The 16,451-nt window shown below is 39.9% G+C and overlaps 1 protein-coding gene and 1 non-coding gene across 2 annotated transcripts in view; both read left to right on the forward strand.

Moving 5' to 3' along the window:
• The window catches only part of MYO1D (myosin ID), a 431,366-nt gene that overhangs the window by 350,634 nt on the left and 64,281 nt on the right, over positions 1-16,451 (forward strand). The gene's annotated exons all lie outside the window — the stretch shown is intronic.
• LOC122149714 lies at positions 11,426-11,557 on the forward strand. Its single transcript, XR_006163288.1, has one exon. It is a non-coding gene; the product is annotated as a small nucleolar RNA SNORA18 (small nucleolar RNA).

Below are 16,451 nucleotides of genomic sequence, written 5' to 3' on the forward strand. Positions count from 1 at the left end.
TGGAGCCTGGCAGGCTTGGGAGACCAAGGTGGCTAGAGTTTGCAGGACAGAAGTAACAGAGAGGAGAGAGCTGCGCAGACAAAGAACTCTGGAGGGCTCCAAGGGTTTGCCTGAGTAATGACTAATTCGTGCATATGAGGAAACGACCTGAGAATAAGGAAAGAACGACCTAAAGAGATTAGGGACAACACTGCCTGGCACTCACATGTTGTTGTTGTTGTTGTTGTTGTTATATGCCGTCGAGTCGGCCCCGACTCATAGGACTAGGAATAGTGCCTGTTTCTAGCAACCAGACTGAAAAGCACCATATTTCACAAGGCATTGAGTATCATGCATGGAAGGATCTTGCTTCAGTAGTAAGGAATAATTGGTCCTAGACTGAGCAGGCTCCAGTCTCACCTAACCAATATTAAAAGCAAGATCCAAAAGGATCAAATTGTTTCCAGGTAACTAATCCAAGAAAAAGATAAAAAATACTTACAGGAATACAAAAATTCCCAACATCCAAGTAAGTAAAATTCACAAGGTCTGAGATCCAATTAAAACTTAGCAGACATACTAAAAGACAGAGAAATACAACCCATAATGAGAAAAATCAATCAAAACCAATCAGAGCTGTCACAAATGTTAGAAATAGCCAAGAGTGTTAAAATAGTTATTATAACTATTGTAGCAAAAAAAAAAAAAGCAAGGAAAATATTTTAAAACTTGAACTTACAGAAATGAAAACTGCACTGTCTGATGTGGAAAATACACTTGATGGAATTAATTGCATATTAGCCATTGCAGAAGTAAAGATTAGTGAGCTTGAAGACATAGCAACTGAAAGTATCCAAAATGGAAGAAAAGAGTTTTGGGGGGGAAAAAAAAATGAATAGCTCATCAATGAACCATAGGATAACCTTAAGTGGCCTAATATGCATGTAATCAGAGTCCCCAGGGAGCCCTGTTGGCACACTGGTTAAGCACTCAGCTGCCTACCAAGAGGTCAGCAGTTCAATACCACCAGCTGCTCTGCAGGAGAAAGTTGTGATAGTCTGCTTCCATAGAGAGTTATAGCCATAGAAACTCTATAAGGCGGTTCTACTCTGACCTATGGGGTAGCTATGAGTCAGAAATGACTCAGCAGTGGGTAGAGTCCCCACAGGAGCAGGGAACACAGACGAAAACATTTGAAGAAATAATGGCTGGAATTTTTCCAAATTTGATGAAATCTTCATAAACCCACAGATCTGTGAACCTCAAGCACAAAAAAAGAAATGAAGAAAAGTACACCAAGGCTCAAAGCCAATCATAAGAGAAAATCTTAAACCAGAAGGAAAAACATGTTATATAGAGGGAACAAAGATAAGGGTGATTGATAGCAGATTTCTCACTAGAAACGATACAAGCAAGAAGACAGTAGAACAACATTTTTAAGCACTGAGGGAAAAAGATATGGGTGAACCTCAAAATCATGTTGCTTACTGAAAGAAGCCAACTGGAAAGAATTACATAAAATAGTAAAAATAAAAAAAAATTGAAAAACTAACCTATGGTGACGAAAAGTAGATTATTAGTTTTACCTGGAGACACAGAATTGAATGGGGAGGAGCAGAAGGAAGGGATTACAAAAGGTCACAAGGAAACTTTTTTGGAATGATGGAGATGTTCATTAGTTTGAGTGTAGTGATGGTTTCACAAGTATATACATATGTCCAGACTTAGCAAATTGTCCTTTATATGTGTGTGGTAATATGTCAGTTAAGCCTCAATAAACCTGTTAATGAAAGTGACTACAAATTGGAGTATAGGAGGATGCATGTCCAGGGTAAGGTGGGAACAGTACATTGTGGGTAGAAAACAGCAGCTTGAACAAAGGCATAAAGGATATAATTGCAAATGTAAGCACAATTCTGGAAAGAATGAGAATAGCCCAGTGTGGCAAGAGCCCAGTGTGTAGAGGGAGGTGGCAAGAAACACTGGGAAAGTATGTAGGTTATGAGCAAATTGTCAAGGAACTTGAAAGCCGTGTAAATGCATTTGAATAGATAACCAAAGCAGGAAGTCAGCAAAGGTTTTCAAGTAGGGACAAGATACGTTCATATTTTTAAATAGACTTTATTTTTTAGAACAGTTTTAGGTTTACAGGAAAATTGTGCAGAAGGTACACATTTCTCATACATCCCCTCCCACTCCCTGAACCCTGCTTCTCCTACTGTTAGCATCTTGTGTTTGTGTGGTATGCTTGTTACAATTGATAAGCCACTAAACCAACAACAAAACTCACTGCCATAAAGTCAATTCATAGCGTCCCCTCCTTGGGTTTCCAAGGCAGTATCTCTACATAAGTAGATTACCCAATCTTCCTTCCATAGGAGTGGCACTATGAACCACTATCATTACATTATTGTTAACTGAAGTCTGAAGTTTATCTTGTACTGTCTTACAAGTTTTAAGAAATGCATAATGTCATGTGTTTACCATCACAATATTTACATTTATCCCAAAGTAGGAAGAAGCCAACAATGGTTTTTAAGTTGGGATGAGTTTTGATCACATTTTTTTTGTTTAGAAACATAACTCATCTATGAATGTAATTTTACATGTATTTATTTTTAAATTTATTATATGTATTTATTCAGTGCCGTCAAGTTGATTCGACTCATAACAACCCCTCCTTGGGTTTCTGAGGAGGCATCTCTATGGAAGTAGATGTCCAACCTTCCCTCTGAGGAGTGGTTGGTGGGTTTGAACTGCCAGCCTTCTGGTTAGCAGTCAAATGCCTTAGGCACTACACCACCAGAGCTTCCTCAATAAATACATGTAATACATGTGTAGAGGGAGGTGGCAAGAAACACTGGGAAAGTATGTAGGTTATGAGCAAATTGTCAAGGAACTTGAAAGCCGTGTAAATGCATTTGAATAGATAACCAAAGCAGGAAGTCAGCAAAGGTTTTCAAGTAGGGACAAGATACGTTCATATTTTTAAATAGACTTTATTTTTTAGAACAGTTTTAGGTTTACAGGAAAATTGTGCAGAAGGTACACATTTCTCATACATTTATTTAATAATAAATTTAATTATTATAAACTGAATTGGCGTTTTAATATGATTATTTGAAAAATGTGCTCCTCTTCTGCACCAGTGTAAGTTACATAAAGACAAGGACAGTTTTTTTAACTTGGTATACCCTAAACTTAGCAAAGGAACCTAACAAACAGTTGAGGAAATAAAATGAACAAATGCAGGTATGCATAAATAAGACTTTGTGGACAGGATAGAGTGAAGCGTAGAATGGAGAGAAACAAGAGGCAGAGAGGCCAATTAATAGTTATTATGATGGATGGGCAATCCTACTTCCGTAGTGATACTGCCTTGGAAACCCAAGGAGGGGTCTCTATGAGTCGGGGCCCGACTCGACGGCAAACAACAACAACAACAACAACATGATGGGCAGCAAGTGATTGTGAAGGAATTACTTAAGTCAGTTACACTGGGCTATGCTGAAGTAAGAAGCAACCCCAAATCTCAGCGATTTAACACATCAAGAATTTTTTCTTGTTCACACTGTGTGTCCGACACAGGTCAGTGGGGCAGGGTGGAGGGCATGTCTCTGTTCCATGCAGCCACTTAGGAGCCCTAGTTAACAGAGGCTCCACTGTCTTGTAGCTGCTCTATATGGAATGCGTGTCCTCTGTCACCATGACAGAGTAAGAATGTGAAGAGTCACACACGGGCTTTTCATGGCCTCACTCCAGAAGTGAGAGACGTCTCTTATTCCCACTGGTCATTAACCAGCACTCATCACACCCATTCCTATTGGTGAAGCTGCTGGGAAGTTCAGGGGCACCCATGAGTATTCAGGGAACAATAACTGTCCCTGCCTTAGGGATGGCGAGGAGAAGCCATACTGGGATATAATTGGAAGAAAAGTTTGGTGTGTTGAGTAAATGTGTGTGATAAGGGAGAAAGAGAAGTCCAGGTTACTGCTTAGGTTTCTGACTTCATTTCTGACTATTTTGAGTAATGCAGTCAACCAAGGTAAAGAACACAAAAGGAAAGCAAGTTTGGCAGAGGAACATTAATTCCATTTTGGGGGGAAACATCCATTTTAGAAATAATTGAAATTGAGTAGCTTGTGGACCATTATTATGAAGATTTCTAGTTAAGCAGTGGTGGGTGCATATTTAGAGCTCAGGAGAGAACACATTTATTCAACAAGAATGTATTGAAGGGAAGCAAGGTGGGGGAGAATGTATTGAAGCACTGTTCTGGGTACTGGTGATACAGCTGTGAACAAAGCTTGTCAAGACCACCCTCCCCATGAAGGCAGATAAAAACAAATAAAAATATGTGGTTTCTGGTGGTAGGAATTGATGCCTTGAATAAAAATAAAGGAGTGATAGAGGTTTGGGGAAGTTGTCTTAGGATTTCAAAGAAGGTCCATTTAGGGAAATGACACTTGAGCGTAAATTCAAATGAAGCTGGATAGTGAACGACATGGAAGTCTAGAGGAAGAGTTTCCCACAGAAGCAAGAAGTATAGAGGCCCTGAGCTGTCAGTAAGCTTGAGATGTTCAAGAAGGAAAAAGGAGGATAATGGGGCTAGAGAAGAGTGAGCCAGTGGGAGTTAGTATAGGACAGAAATGGTAGGAAATGATATTTGGAAAGATCAAGGCACTTGACTGCTGACCAGAAGGCTGGTGGTTCAAACCCACCAGCCACTCCTCGGAAGGAACGTTGGGCAATCTACTTCCTCCATAGTGATACTGCCTTGGCAACCCAAGGAGGGATCTCTATGAGTCGGGTCCGACTCGACAGCACATAACACCACTACTCAGGAACTAGTTCATGTAGGCAAGATGTTTGGATTGTTGGTAGTTGAAGCCGTGGAATTAAATAACTCACCACCACCACAAGGAAAACATGTAAAGTGAACAGAGAATCCAGAATAGGACCCTATGCAATTCTAGCATTTAATGGATGTTGTTATTAGGTGCTATCAGGTCAGTTTCAGCTCATAACAAGCTCATGCACAACAGAATGAGCACTGCCCAGTCCTGCCATCCCCACAATCCTTGCTATGCCTAAGAATTCCAGCCACTGCCACTGAGTCAATCCATTTTGTTGAGGATCTTTCTTTCTTGCTGGCCATCTGCTTTACTAAGCATAATGTTCTTCTCCAAAGACTGGTCCCTCCTGACAACACGTCCAAAGTACGAGAGGTGAAGTCTCACCATCCTCGCTTTTTAAGGAGCATCCTGGCTGTACGTCCTCCGAGATTTGTTTGTTCTCCCAGCAGTCTGTGGTACATTCAGTATTCTTCACCAACACCATAATTCAAATGCATCAATTCTTCTGCAATCTTTCTTATTTGCTGTCTAGCTTTCATGTGCATATGGGCTATTGAAAATACCATGGCTTGGATCAGGTGCACCTTAGTTTCACAAACAACATCTTTGCTCTTTAACACTTTAAAGATGTCTTTTGCAGCAGATTTGCTCAATGCAGTATGTCATTTGATTTCTTGACTACTGCTTCCATGGCGTTGATTGTGGATCCAAGAAAAGTGAGATCCTAGACAACTTCAATCTTTTCTCCATTATTTAATGTATGGGAGGTCAAAAAAGTAGAAGACTTGGAGGAAGTAGTCTCTTAAAAGGAAGAAGAGGACAACTTGGTCAAATGCCTCAGAGTACAAGGAGATTAAGGCCTAACAAAAGTCCTTTTGACTTGGCCTTGGAGAGTGCCTTTAATAAAATGTTGAAGGTGTAAGCTAAATTGCAAAAAATTAAGAAGATTAACCGCAAGTATATTTTAGTCTCTAAAATACTCACTTACCTCTTTCTATTCTAACTTCTGTCATTTCATACTCAAAAGTTGAATTCTGTGCAATTCACGAAAACTAGCGCCAGGTATCTCTTCTGTGAGAACTTAAAAATCTAATTGTTAGTCATTCCCAACTCAGTGAGCAAATGCTGATCCCCAGGTGAACAGGGTTCTGAAGTTGTTATTCTATTTGGTGAAGCAGTAATTCTTTAGTGGAGGGATGATCCTGAGAGGATGTGGGGGTACAGTTCTTAAACCTTATACACATAGGGATTCTTGTACCCATCTTCCCTGAGACTCATTGCCCACATAGCCCACTATTATTTGGTGCCAGTTCATTGGACCTTTCAAGTGTTTGCAGTGAAAACAGAACTTAAAACCACTAACAAAGGGAAATATTTTCACCAAGTGACTTATTTTTATTCATCACTCATCTGTCAGTTTGACATACTGTGGTTGCTTGCATACTGCTGTGAGGCTGGAGGCTATGCCACCAGTGTTTCAAATACCAGCAGGGTCATCCATGGTGGACAGATGTAAGCTCTGCTAAAACCTGTCCACCATGGGTGATCCTTGGGTCACTTACTTTATATGTATATATAATGTTTCACAGCCATATATTCTGCTATTTTCTGATATAGTTTCTGCCATCCATTCCTTATATCTTATAAATCCTGACATTCTAATAGCTAACTTTAGCATCTCTCTGAACTTGTTTCTGAATATTGAAAGTGCATCTGTTGGATTCTCCTTTAAACTCTATTTTTGACTGTCACTAGTTGAAGCTAAATCATACTCATTATTTTGTAACTAGACTATGTATGAATCCTTGGTAAATAAACTCAGCATTATTGTTATTTAAATGATAGCCATCTGTTCACAAGGGCAAAATGCAAACCAGAAAGTATACCTTCAGCAAAAAGAGAAGTGGAAAAATACACATCTGAGTGCGTAACGAACCTTGATTAATTGTTAGATATGATCTCTTATCTCTGCTCAAAATCACTTACCCTTTTTTAAAGAAAGGCAATAGTTAGTGAAAGCTGTATTAGGTTGAGAAAATATGAATGTTAACTCACAAAAGCACATTTCTTAACCACACAAATAACTATTAGATCATTTGGTCCAATTTAGGTGTTTTTGTTATCCTGAACAGTTTGTGGGGTGCCTTTAATATGTATGACACAGTTTTCTTTAGAGTTTTGTACTAGTTAGAAAAGATTTTCACCTTCCTTTTATAGAAGACCAGAGCTTAAAATCAGTTTTGTCCTCAGAAAGCCTTGCCAGGTGACTCTAATGCAGCTTTCTAAACATGCTGCTCCTTGGTACTTCCCTCCTGGATAAAAGAGTAAGAAGGTCAAGAGACCCAGGTCTCTTTAAACATAAAAACCTTAAGGTTTAATGATTTGCAATCATTTACAGTACTTGGAACCTAAAAAGCAAATAGGCCAGAGTAGCAGGCTTGCCAGTTCTGCAGTGTTCTTTGTCTTGCTCATTTGGGAAAATAGATATTTTGACATGCTGCTTCTTCCTTCTCCCTGACTCACGCCTGATCTACCTAACAATGATCCGAATTCATTGCAATTTTGTTCTCAGATTCTATTAGTGAATTCCCTTAGCAGATAAAAAGGAATCAAATGTGAGGCTTTTTGTGCCTTTGAGGTTCCTGTCTGCCTTGTTTTATGCACCTCCACTGTTGTGATCTCATCTCTTAGATGAGGGCATCGATAAAAACCAAAGCAAAAGGATGCTCCCTTGGTGATTCACACAACAGGCAGCCTGCCTTTTTCAGAGTTCTGTTTTCTTTTCCATTGTTCCGGGTGTGCTGGACACTGTGGATTGATTGTCATTAGAGGAGGTTGAGCAGAGCATCCTCCTGAGAATTCTGGAGTCTATAGGATGAATTTATTCCTGACCCCTCAATCCAGCCATTATTTCTCTGAAGAGCATTCATCCAGGCAGACTCCAAAGAAAAGAAACAGGAATCCTTAGGAGATGATGGAGGAAAAACAAAGTTAGGAGAAACCCACCTCATAGGAAATGGTGGGGTGACCACCATGGTGTTCCCTGCATAAGATGGGAAGAAAGAACCCCCTGAACAAATAGAGAATTGACTATGTATCTGGGACTAAAATATTAAGACTGGTATCCAATGTTTTAACTTATCACCCATGAAATCCCTTTTCTTGGTGTGTATAATCACATGTATATGTAGTTCTTGTTTAACTGAACACAAATTTATTATTTCTCATAAATATAATGAACTTAGAGTTAAACCTCATTAATATCTACTTCATTCAGTTAAAAATTGTTATCAATAAGTAAAAGGATGCAAAAGAAATTGAATTTAAGGCCTTTGTGGCTTGAGGCTCCCCACTAATGACTTTTTAATAAATTGAGCTATATAGACAAGGCCAGTCAAAAGTCATGGGAGACAAAACTCCAGTTGGTGTGAAGGACATTTTAATTGGGCCAAGAGGAGTCTCAGATTTAGATACTTGTTAGTTATTTGAGTTTTACTCTGGAATCTTTTCATCATGGTTAATATTAACCCACTGCCATTAAGTCAATATCAACTCATAGCAACCCCCATTAGGTTCCCAAGGCTATAAATCTCTACAGAAGTAGATTGCCTCATCTTCCTCCCATGGAGCAGCTAGTGGGTTTCAACTGCTGACCTTCTGGTTAGCAGACAAATGTCTTACCCACTACCCCACCAGAGCTCCTTATGGTTAATATTAGTGAAACATTTATATTATATATACAGTCGAGATTTTTTCATCAGAATTAGTGTTTTAGGTTTGATTTCTATTTAGCAATCTTTTATCAGTTTTATTTATAACAATAATAGTAACAACTGCTTTTTATTCCTACTATTATGTTAATCACTTTACATAAATTCTCTGATTGAATCTTCAAAGTCACTCTATACAAGGCAGATTTTTTATCCTCATTTTACAGGTGAAGAAACTGAGGTTCAGAAAATAAGAATGATTTACCCAGGATCAGACAGCTAGTGAATGGCAGAACAGAGTCAGATTCAAACCCAAGTGTCTTGACACCAAAGGTCTTGATCCCTGAAAACCACTGTCCTTATGTTTCAGCTAGCAGCCTAGGAGGCCAAAAGGGGTTGTGCTTCTTGACTCTCAGAGGGTTCAGCTGTACCTTGACCATGTGTACCTTTACTTTAATTTCTTCAACCAATGTAGTGAACCACTGCTCAAAAGTGCCAGACCCTCTCTAGGTGAGTTAGATGCCAGAGATAGAACAGTAAGCAAGACATTGTACCACACAGCACGTTTTCCAGGTAGATAATGAAAAGCAGTTAACAGTTGTGATGAGAGCCATGAAGGAGAACTATAGAGTGCTGTGAATAAGAGATTTGCTGAGAAAACTGAAGAAAAGAAGACTTGCAGCAAAGTATTTGGCCTGATCAGAAAAAGAATTTGTACATACACTGTCTATAGTTGAAAGAAAATTGAATTCCTTTTCTGAACATACTGTAGTTAATTTAAATTTAATTTAAATTTAATTTAAATTCAGTTAATTTAAATTAGTTAGCTTTACAAAAATTCATCTTGTTTGCATCATTCTGAGTGGCCTTTGCCAGTAGTGATACAATTGTCTTTGTCTACTATAAACATCTTTTATGGGAAGTCTGAGCTGGGACTAAAGTTATACCTAAAAGTGTGGATGTGTGAATTCTCTTCACTTATACTAAGTGCTAAAAGGAAATGGAAAAATTATCTTTAAACAACTGAGAGAAAACAATTTCCAATGTCTAATTCTATACGTAGACAAATTATATATGTGTGTGTGTGTGTGTGTGTGTGTATAAAATCTATGAAGTTAGGAAAACTAAAACAAGTAAGAAAACACTGTCAGACAAGCAAGGATTTTTGCACACCCTTTCTCAGGAGTTCCCTGAGGATGTACTCCAGCAAAGTACGGAAATAACACAAGAAAGAGAAAGACTTGAGAGCCAAGAGGTAATAGATCCAAATCAGGAGACAAATAAAGTGCTGGAACAGCAGTTACGCCATTGACCTAGAGAACCATCAGTCCAGGTTAGAGCAAGAGAGAGGGCTCTGTGAACCGTACCTGTGAAGAAGGGTGATTCAAAGGAATTTATTCTAATAAATCTAGACCAGGGCAGAGAAAAAGCAATTATAAATTTCAAGGAAAAAAAAAATTCAAGAGAGAACATATTTGGGGACATTATTTTAAGTAGTGAGTAATAATTACATGGTTGCAATAATATAGCATTGTTTGATTTCCAACTTTTAGAATTAATCTTAGCCAAAGCATAGAAGCCTTAATTATGGTTACAGAACACTGAATTGATAACAATCAATGTTTTTTCAATGCCTTGTGTATGCCAAGCACTGTTCTAGATGCTGAGGATATAGGCAATGAATAAAAGAGCTCTCATAGAGCCCACACTCTAGAAGGAAGGAGTTGTGAACAATAAGTACATACAAAGAAGTAAGATCATGTCTTGGATGCTATAAAGAATACAAAATAGGATCACAATAGAAAGTTTATTTATATATATATATGAATGAAATCAGAAAACATGATAGAGTATGGTTAGAGATAACCAGTTCCATTGAGTCAGCTCCAACTCATGGTGACACCCTGTGTCAGAGTAGAACTGTGCCTCATAGGGTTTACAGTGGCTGATTTTTCTGAAATAGATCACCAGGCCTGTCTTCCAAGGCACCTCTGAGTAGACTCTAACTGCCAACCTTTTGGTTAGCAACCAAGTCCATTAATCATTGGTACCACCCAGGAACTCCATGGTTAGAGATAGGAAGATGTTTTTGCTAACATGGAAGACCTTTCATTGGGAGTGTCATTTTAGTTGAGATTTGGAAAAGATCTGAGGTGTTACCAAGCAGAAGAGCAAAGTCCTTCAAACAGGAACTAGCTTGTGACATTCAGAAGACAAGGGCCAGACTAGCTAGAACAGAGTAAACAAAGGAGAGCATATAGGAGAATGGAAGTTAGAGGTAGCATGGGCCATGTCAGTTACAGCCTTATTGACAACAATGAGGGTTACAATGAAGATCTTTTTCACCAAAGGGATTGATGTGATATGCTTCATATTCAGAAAAATGACTCTGTCCCATTTTGAGAGGATGAACTTATATAGGGAACAAGAGTGTGGCTAGTCCTGGAGAGAGACACTGGTGGCTTGTGTTTTAGCAATGGGAAGGTGAGAATTTATTTTGGAGCTAGAGATGACAGACTTAATGGTAAGCTGGATGTGGAGAGAAGGGGAAGACCAGAATTAGTTTCTGGCTCAAGCATGTGGGTAGACAGGCTGCATTGACTTAGAGTGGGATGCTTGGGAAAGGAACACTTCCTGGAGGTAAAATCAATAGTTCAATGTTGGGTGTGTTACAGAAGTCTTCTCAACTTTGACAGTGTAAAAGGAGGGTTGACAGAAGTCGGGGATTATGAGGGAAGTAGAAGTGCTAACAGGAAGGTGGAGATGCAATATAACCTCACCTTGTAAAATGAGGAGAAAGATGATTTTTTTGATGGAACAAAAACAGAGGGTCCGTATATTATTTAATGTAATAAAGATAATCAAAAGTAATGTGACTAGGTTGAGGTGTATCCTGATGGGGCTTTTCCTATAGACGCACATCATTGGAAACATCTAATAGAGTAATTGTGTGGTTTTGCTCTACTCACAGAGCTATTTATTAGATCTATGGAAAGGAACTACAAGACAGAAAATTGCTGAAAAGTATCGAAAGATCTAATAGTTAAATTGTTTTGATCTCAGGTATTAGCATATACTACAGATCTGTACTCTTCTTGTGATTGATTACTTTTAGGAGTAAATAAGATTCAACCCATTCATGATAAGGGTGTCCAAAATTAAGAGTAAGGCATACTCTGTCTACTCAGATCCTAAAATGGCCCTGAATGAGTAATTTGAAGAAATTCTAGGTGAGCTCTGGTAGCCTAGTAGTACCTAAGGCACTTGACTGCCAACCAGAAGGCTGGTGGTTTGAACCCACCAGCCACTCCTTGGAAGGAAGGTTGAGCAATCCACTTCCATAGTGATAGCGCCTTGGAAACACAAGGGGAGGGGTCGCTATGAGTCAGGTCTGACTGGACAGCACATAACAACAACATCAGTATGTTAATATTTAATTGCAGATTAAAGAAGCCATGCTAAAAGAAAATTGTGACAGTCTTCAAGATCTGCTGTGGGTAGTGGCTATTGAACAGCACAGTCAATCCAAGTATTAACTTCCTGATTACTCTGCGATGATCTCTGGAAATCTATTCATCTTTGTATTGACAGACCATTAGTGGATTCACTTGTGTTTTTTTTTAAAAGTCCTATCTTGAAGATGAATCTTGATAAAAAGCTTTCAAAGAAGGTGACCTTGATTGATAGGCAGTGGAATGAAACACAACCTGTAAAAGTTTCCTTAAGTATAATTTATTAATATTTTTAAAAAAGTAATATAACTATATTGATTATAGTTACAGAAGAGGAAGAGAGAAGATGTTGTTAGTGATGGAAAATCAAGATCTGTCATAAGAGGAAATCAGTGGATAATGTATAAATTTGATGAATTAAGAAAGAGCAGTATAAGCATATTATTTAATGATTGGAGTTAACTATAAACCAAAATAAAACCAAACTCACTGCCAACGAGTCGCACCCAACTCAGAACAACCCCTCCTTAGGTTCCTGAGGCAGTATCACTATGAAAGTAGATCACCCAACCTTCCTTCTGAGGAGTGGCTGGTGGGTTTGAACCACCAGCCTTCTGGTTAGCAGTCAAATGCCTTAGGCACTACACTACCAGAGCTCAAAGCAATTTAAAACAAGCATAGAAAAAGGGAGTAGTGGGTCAAGAGACTGTTGCTGGACCTACCCCACCCCCACCCAGTCCTTTGCCTGGGTTAGGTTACTTTGGTAAAGAGTGAAAAGACACTATTTTTAATTGTCTCAACAAAATCAAAATTTCTAGATGTGTAATAGAAGTGTTTTTTGATTTCCCAAAATTAATTGAACATGTTGTTAAGTGCTATCGAGTCTTAAGGTCATCGCTGACATAGCGACCTTAAGTAAGCTAGAACAGAACACTGCCCAGTCCTGAGCCATCCTCACAGTCATTGCTGTTTGACCCCATTATTGCAGCCACTGTGTTGATCGTTTCACTGAGGATATTCACCTTTTTTCTCTGACCCTCTGCTTTACCAAAGGAACCCTGGTGGTGTAGTGGGAAAGGCATATTGTTGCTAACCATAAGGTCAGCAGTTTAAACTCACCAGCAGCTCCACGGGAGGAAGATGTGGCAATCTACTTCCATGAAGATTTATAGTCTTAGAAACCCACCGGGGGTCACTATGAGTCAGAATCAATTCGATGGCAGGGAATTTGGTTGGATCTGGTTTGGATTTTGGTCTGCTTTACCAAGCATGATATCCTTCTCCAGGGACTGGTCCTCCTGTCCAAAATATATGGACAGAGTCTTACTGCCCTTGCTTCTAAGGAGCGTTCTGGCTGTACTTCATCTGAAATAGGTTTGTTTGGTCTTCTGGCAGTCCATGGTGTCTTCAGTATTCTTTGCCAGCACCATGATTCAGATGCATCAGTTGTTCTTCAGTCGTCTTCTTCATTGTCCAGCTTGTCTTCATTCTTCTTTGCTCTGGACGAGGAGAGACCCATTGTTGCATCTAGATTTGCAAAATCTAGAAGATTTTAAGATGCCAGTTGCTACTTGCCAAACCCAACTGCCTATGAGGCAATTGAAAATACCATGGCTTGGATCTTAGGCTCACCTTAGTCCTCAAGGTGATCTCTTTGATTTTTAATACTTTAAAGAGCTTTTTTATTATTATTATTGTGATTTGGGTGAAGGTTTACAGAGCAAATTCACTTTCCATACAGCAATTCACATACACTTTGTCTCATGACATTGACTACAATTTACCACAATGTAACAGCTCCCCTCCCACTTCCTCCCCATAGTTTCCTCTTCCCTGTGTCCTTCCCTCCCTGCACTCCTGCCCCCTGCGCTGTCTCCCTGTGCATAAGCAGCCCTTCTATTCTCCCATGATTGTACTCTCCAAGGAGTGTATCTACCTTGGGTAAATGTTCACCTCATATGCCTGTCTTTTGTTTGGCTGGAAGCCACAGGTATGTGTTCAATTCCAGACCTGAAGGGCAGCCAGGGGCCATAGTCTCAGTGATTCCATTAGGCTCCATCAGACCAGCAAACCTGATCCCTCTTTTTTTTTTCCCACCCCCCGGTGATTTTGAGTTTTGTTCCACATTGTTCTCCCACTCTATCCAGGATCTCCTACATAGATCCCCCTCCAAGTGGTTGACAATGGTAGCCAGGTGCCATCTACTTCTTCTGGTCTCATAGTTGTATAGGCTGAGAATCGTATGGTGTACCAGTCACTTGGACTAATTGTTTCCATGAATCTTTGGTTTTCTTCATTCTTCTTTGCTCTGGATGAGGAGAGACCCAGCGTTGCATCTAGATTTGCAAAATCTAGAAGCTTTTGAGATCCCAGTTGCTACTTGCCAAAATAGGAGGTGGGACAATGTTTTGTGTAGTATGTTATGCTACTTGAGCTTGATGTCCCCTGCAACCATGGTCCCGAGCCCACAGGTTCAACTACTTGCTCCTTCTGGGTAGCTGGCTGTGACCAAGAAGTGACTACATAGAAATTCCCTTTTAAGATCTCTCTTCTCAGTTCTGTTTTGAGTTACCTCCAGCCAAGAGATGTTCTCTTGTGTTTGTTTCTATTTATTCTTCCCCTTGCCTTCTAAGCCAAACTGTTTGGTGCTGTGACTTCTGATTCCCCCTTTGCCCATCCATCTCCCTGCTAGACTCCTCTGTACTGGGCCCAGCCTTGCTTTAGCTTTAGCTTAAAACTCAGTTCCATTATTTCTTTCCCTTACCTCCTACTCCCCAACAACAGATGTGTGCACTGGGTGCCTTATATTCATGAAAGATTGTTTATAGCATTAATAGACACCTGTAGCAAACCCACCCTCAGGTACCTTGGAAGACAGGCTTGACGATCCCCTTCCAAAATGTCAGTCTTGAAAACCTGTGGGGCAGTTCTATGCTGTACACACAGGGTCTCCAAGAGTCAGAATTCCTTGACAGCAACTGACAACAACAACATTAAATAGACGCTTTTGGAATGTGTGTTTTAAAGACAAGAATATTGTGTTAAAAGCCTAGCCAGGTTCCATCCTTAACTCTTCAATATTCAGCCATCAGATCCCAAAACTGCATTACAGAATCAATGTACAGATTAACCAGGTCAAAATAGGATCTCACCCAGTTGGACTTTATAACAATAGCTTTGAAAGCATGGAAAGTGTTAGAAGAGCCTTGAAAAGTGTGATGACCTTAGAAACAAGTTGGCCATTGAGTGGATCCCTACTCATGGCAACTCCATGTGAGTCAGAGTAGACCTGTGCTCCAGGGGTTTTTAGTGACTGATTGTTCAGAAGTAGCTCACCAGACCTTTCTTCCAAGGTGCCTCTGGGTGGACTCAAACCTCAAACCTTTGGTATAGCAGCTGAGCAGGTTAGTCATTTACACCCTTCTGGGACTCCATGAAGGAACTCTGGTGGCACAGAGGCTAAGGCATTTGACTACCAGCCAGAAGGTTGGCAGTACAAACCCACCAGCCACTCTATAGGAGGAAACTGGAGCAATCTACTTCCATAAAGATTTACCACGTTGGAAACCCAATGAGGGTCACTATGAGTCAGAATGGACTCGATGGCAGTGGGTTTGTTTTTTGTTTGTTTGTTTTTTGTTCTTTTGTTTTTCAGTTTTGGGGACTCCACAGTGGCCTTATCTACTATTTAAGTGGTACCAAGGAAGTTCAGTTAAATAAAAGGGCAAGTTTTGACTGTCTGAGTCTGATTAAATGATGGAAAACTCCAATTACTGTTTTTCATCCTGAGCCATACCTAAAAATCGAACTCCCCTGTCGTTGATGAAAAGCAGGTCGAGAAGTCTTTGAGGCCCCTCTGGCTCTGCCTTGCCCATCGTTCATCCTTCACTGACAGTGGATGAAGATGGAATATCTTGGCTCTGCAGGGCTGAGAGCAATTTAAAGGTTCCAGCCAATCCCAGGCAATGGTCAAATTTAATAGAACTCATCCTACCTGCTTAATAACTGCTCTCAAAAATATATTACACAGCTGGTAATGTCTTTAATGAATTTTGCTAGAAAACTATGCCCTATTTCTGACCAGAATTCCCTCTGCTGCACTTTCCTGTGGTTCTCAGTGGATGTGGGCAGCAGCTGCCATCATCCCGCCACCCACCCAGCAATACCTTCCCACACTCCTCTCTGACTTTCAGTCTCCCCTTGACTCATGGCTCTTCTTTTCTGGCTTTTTATATATTCACATTACATGTGCTTAAGATCAGTGGCAGTTGAAAAGCAGGATGGCTACTGACTTGCATTTACTTCCTGACTCTCTAATGTAACTGGAAATTCAGATTTAGCTAGATCTAGGAGTTTACCAATTATTGCTCATCACCCCAGGATTAATGCTCTGGATTAGGGAAAGCATTACTGAGACAGGGAAGTCACGCTGCTGGGCGTGGACTCCATTGCTC

This window comes from Orycteropus afer, unplaced genomic scaffold (genome assembly GCF_000298275.1).
Source record: "Orycteropus afer afer isolate SDZICR_OR568_19922 unplaced genomic scaffold, OryAfe1.0 scaffold00042, whole genome shotgun sequence".
Taxonomy (NCBI): domain Eukaryota; kingdom Metazoa; phylum Chordata; class Mammalia; order Tubulidentata; family Orycteropodidae; genus Orycteropus; species Orycteropus afer.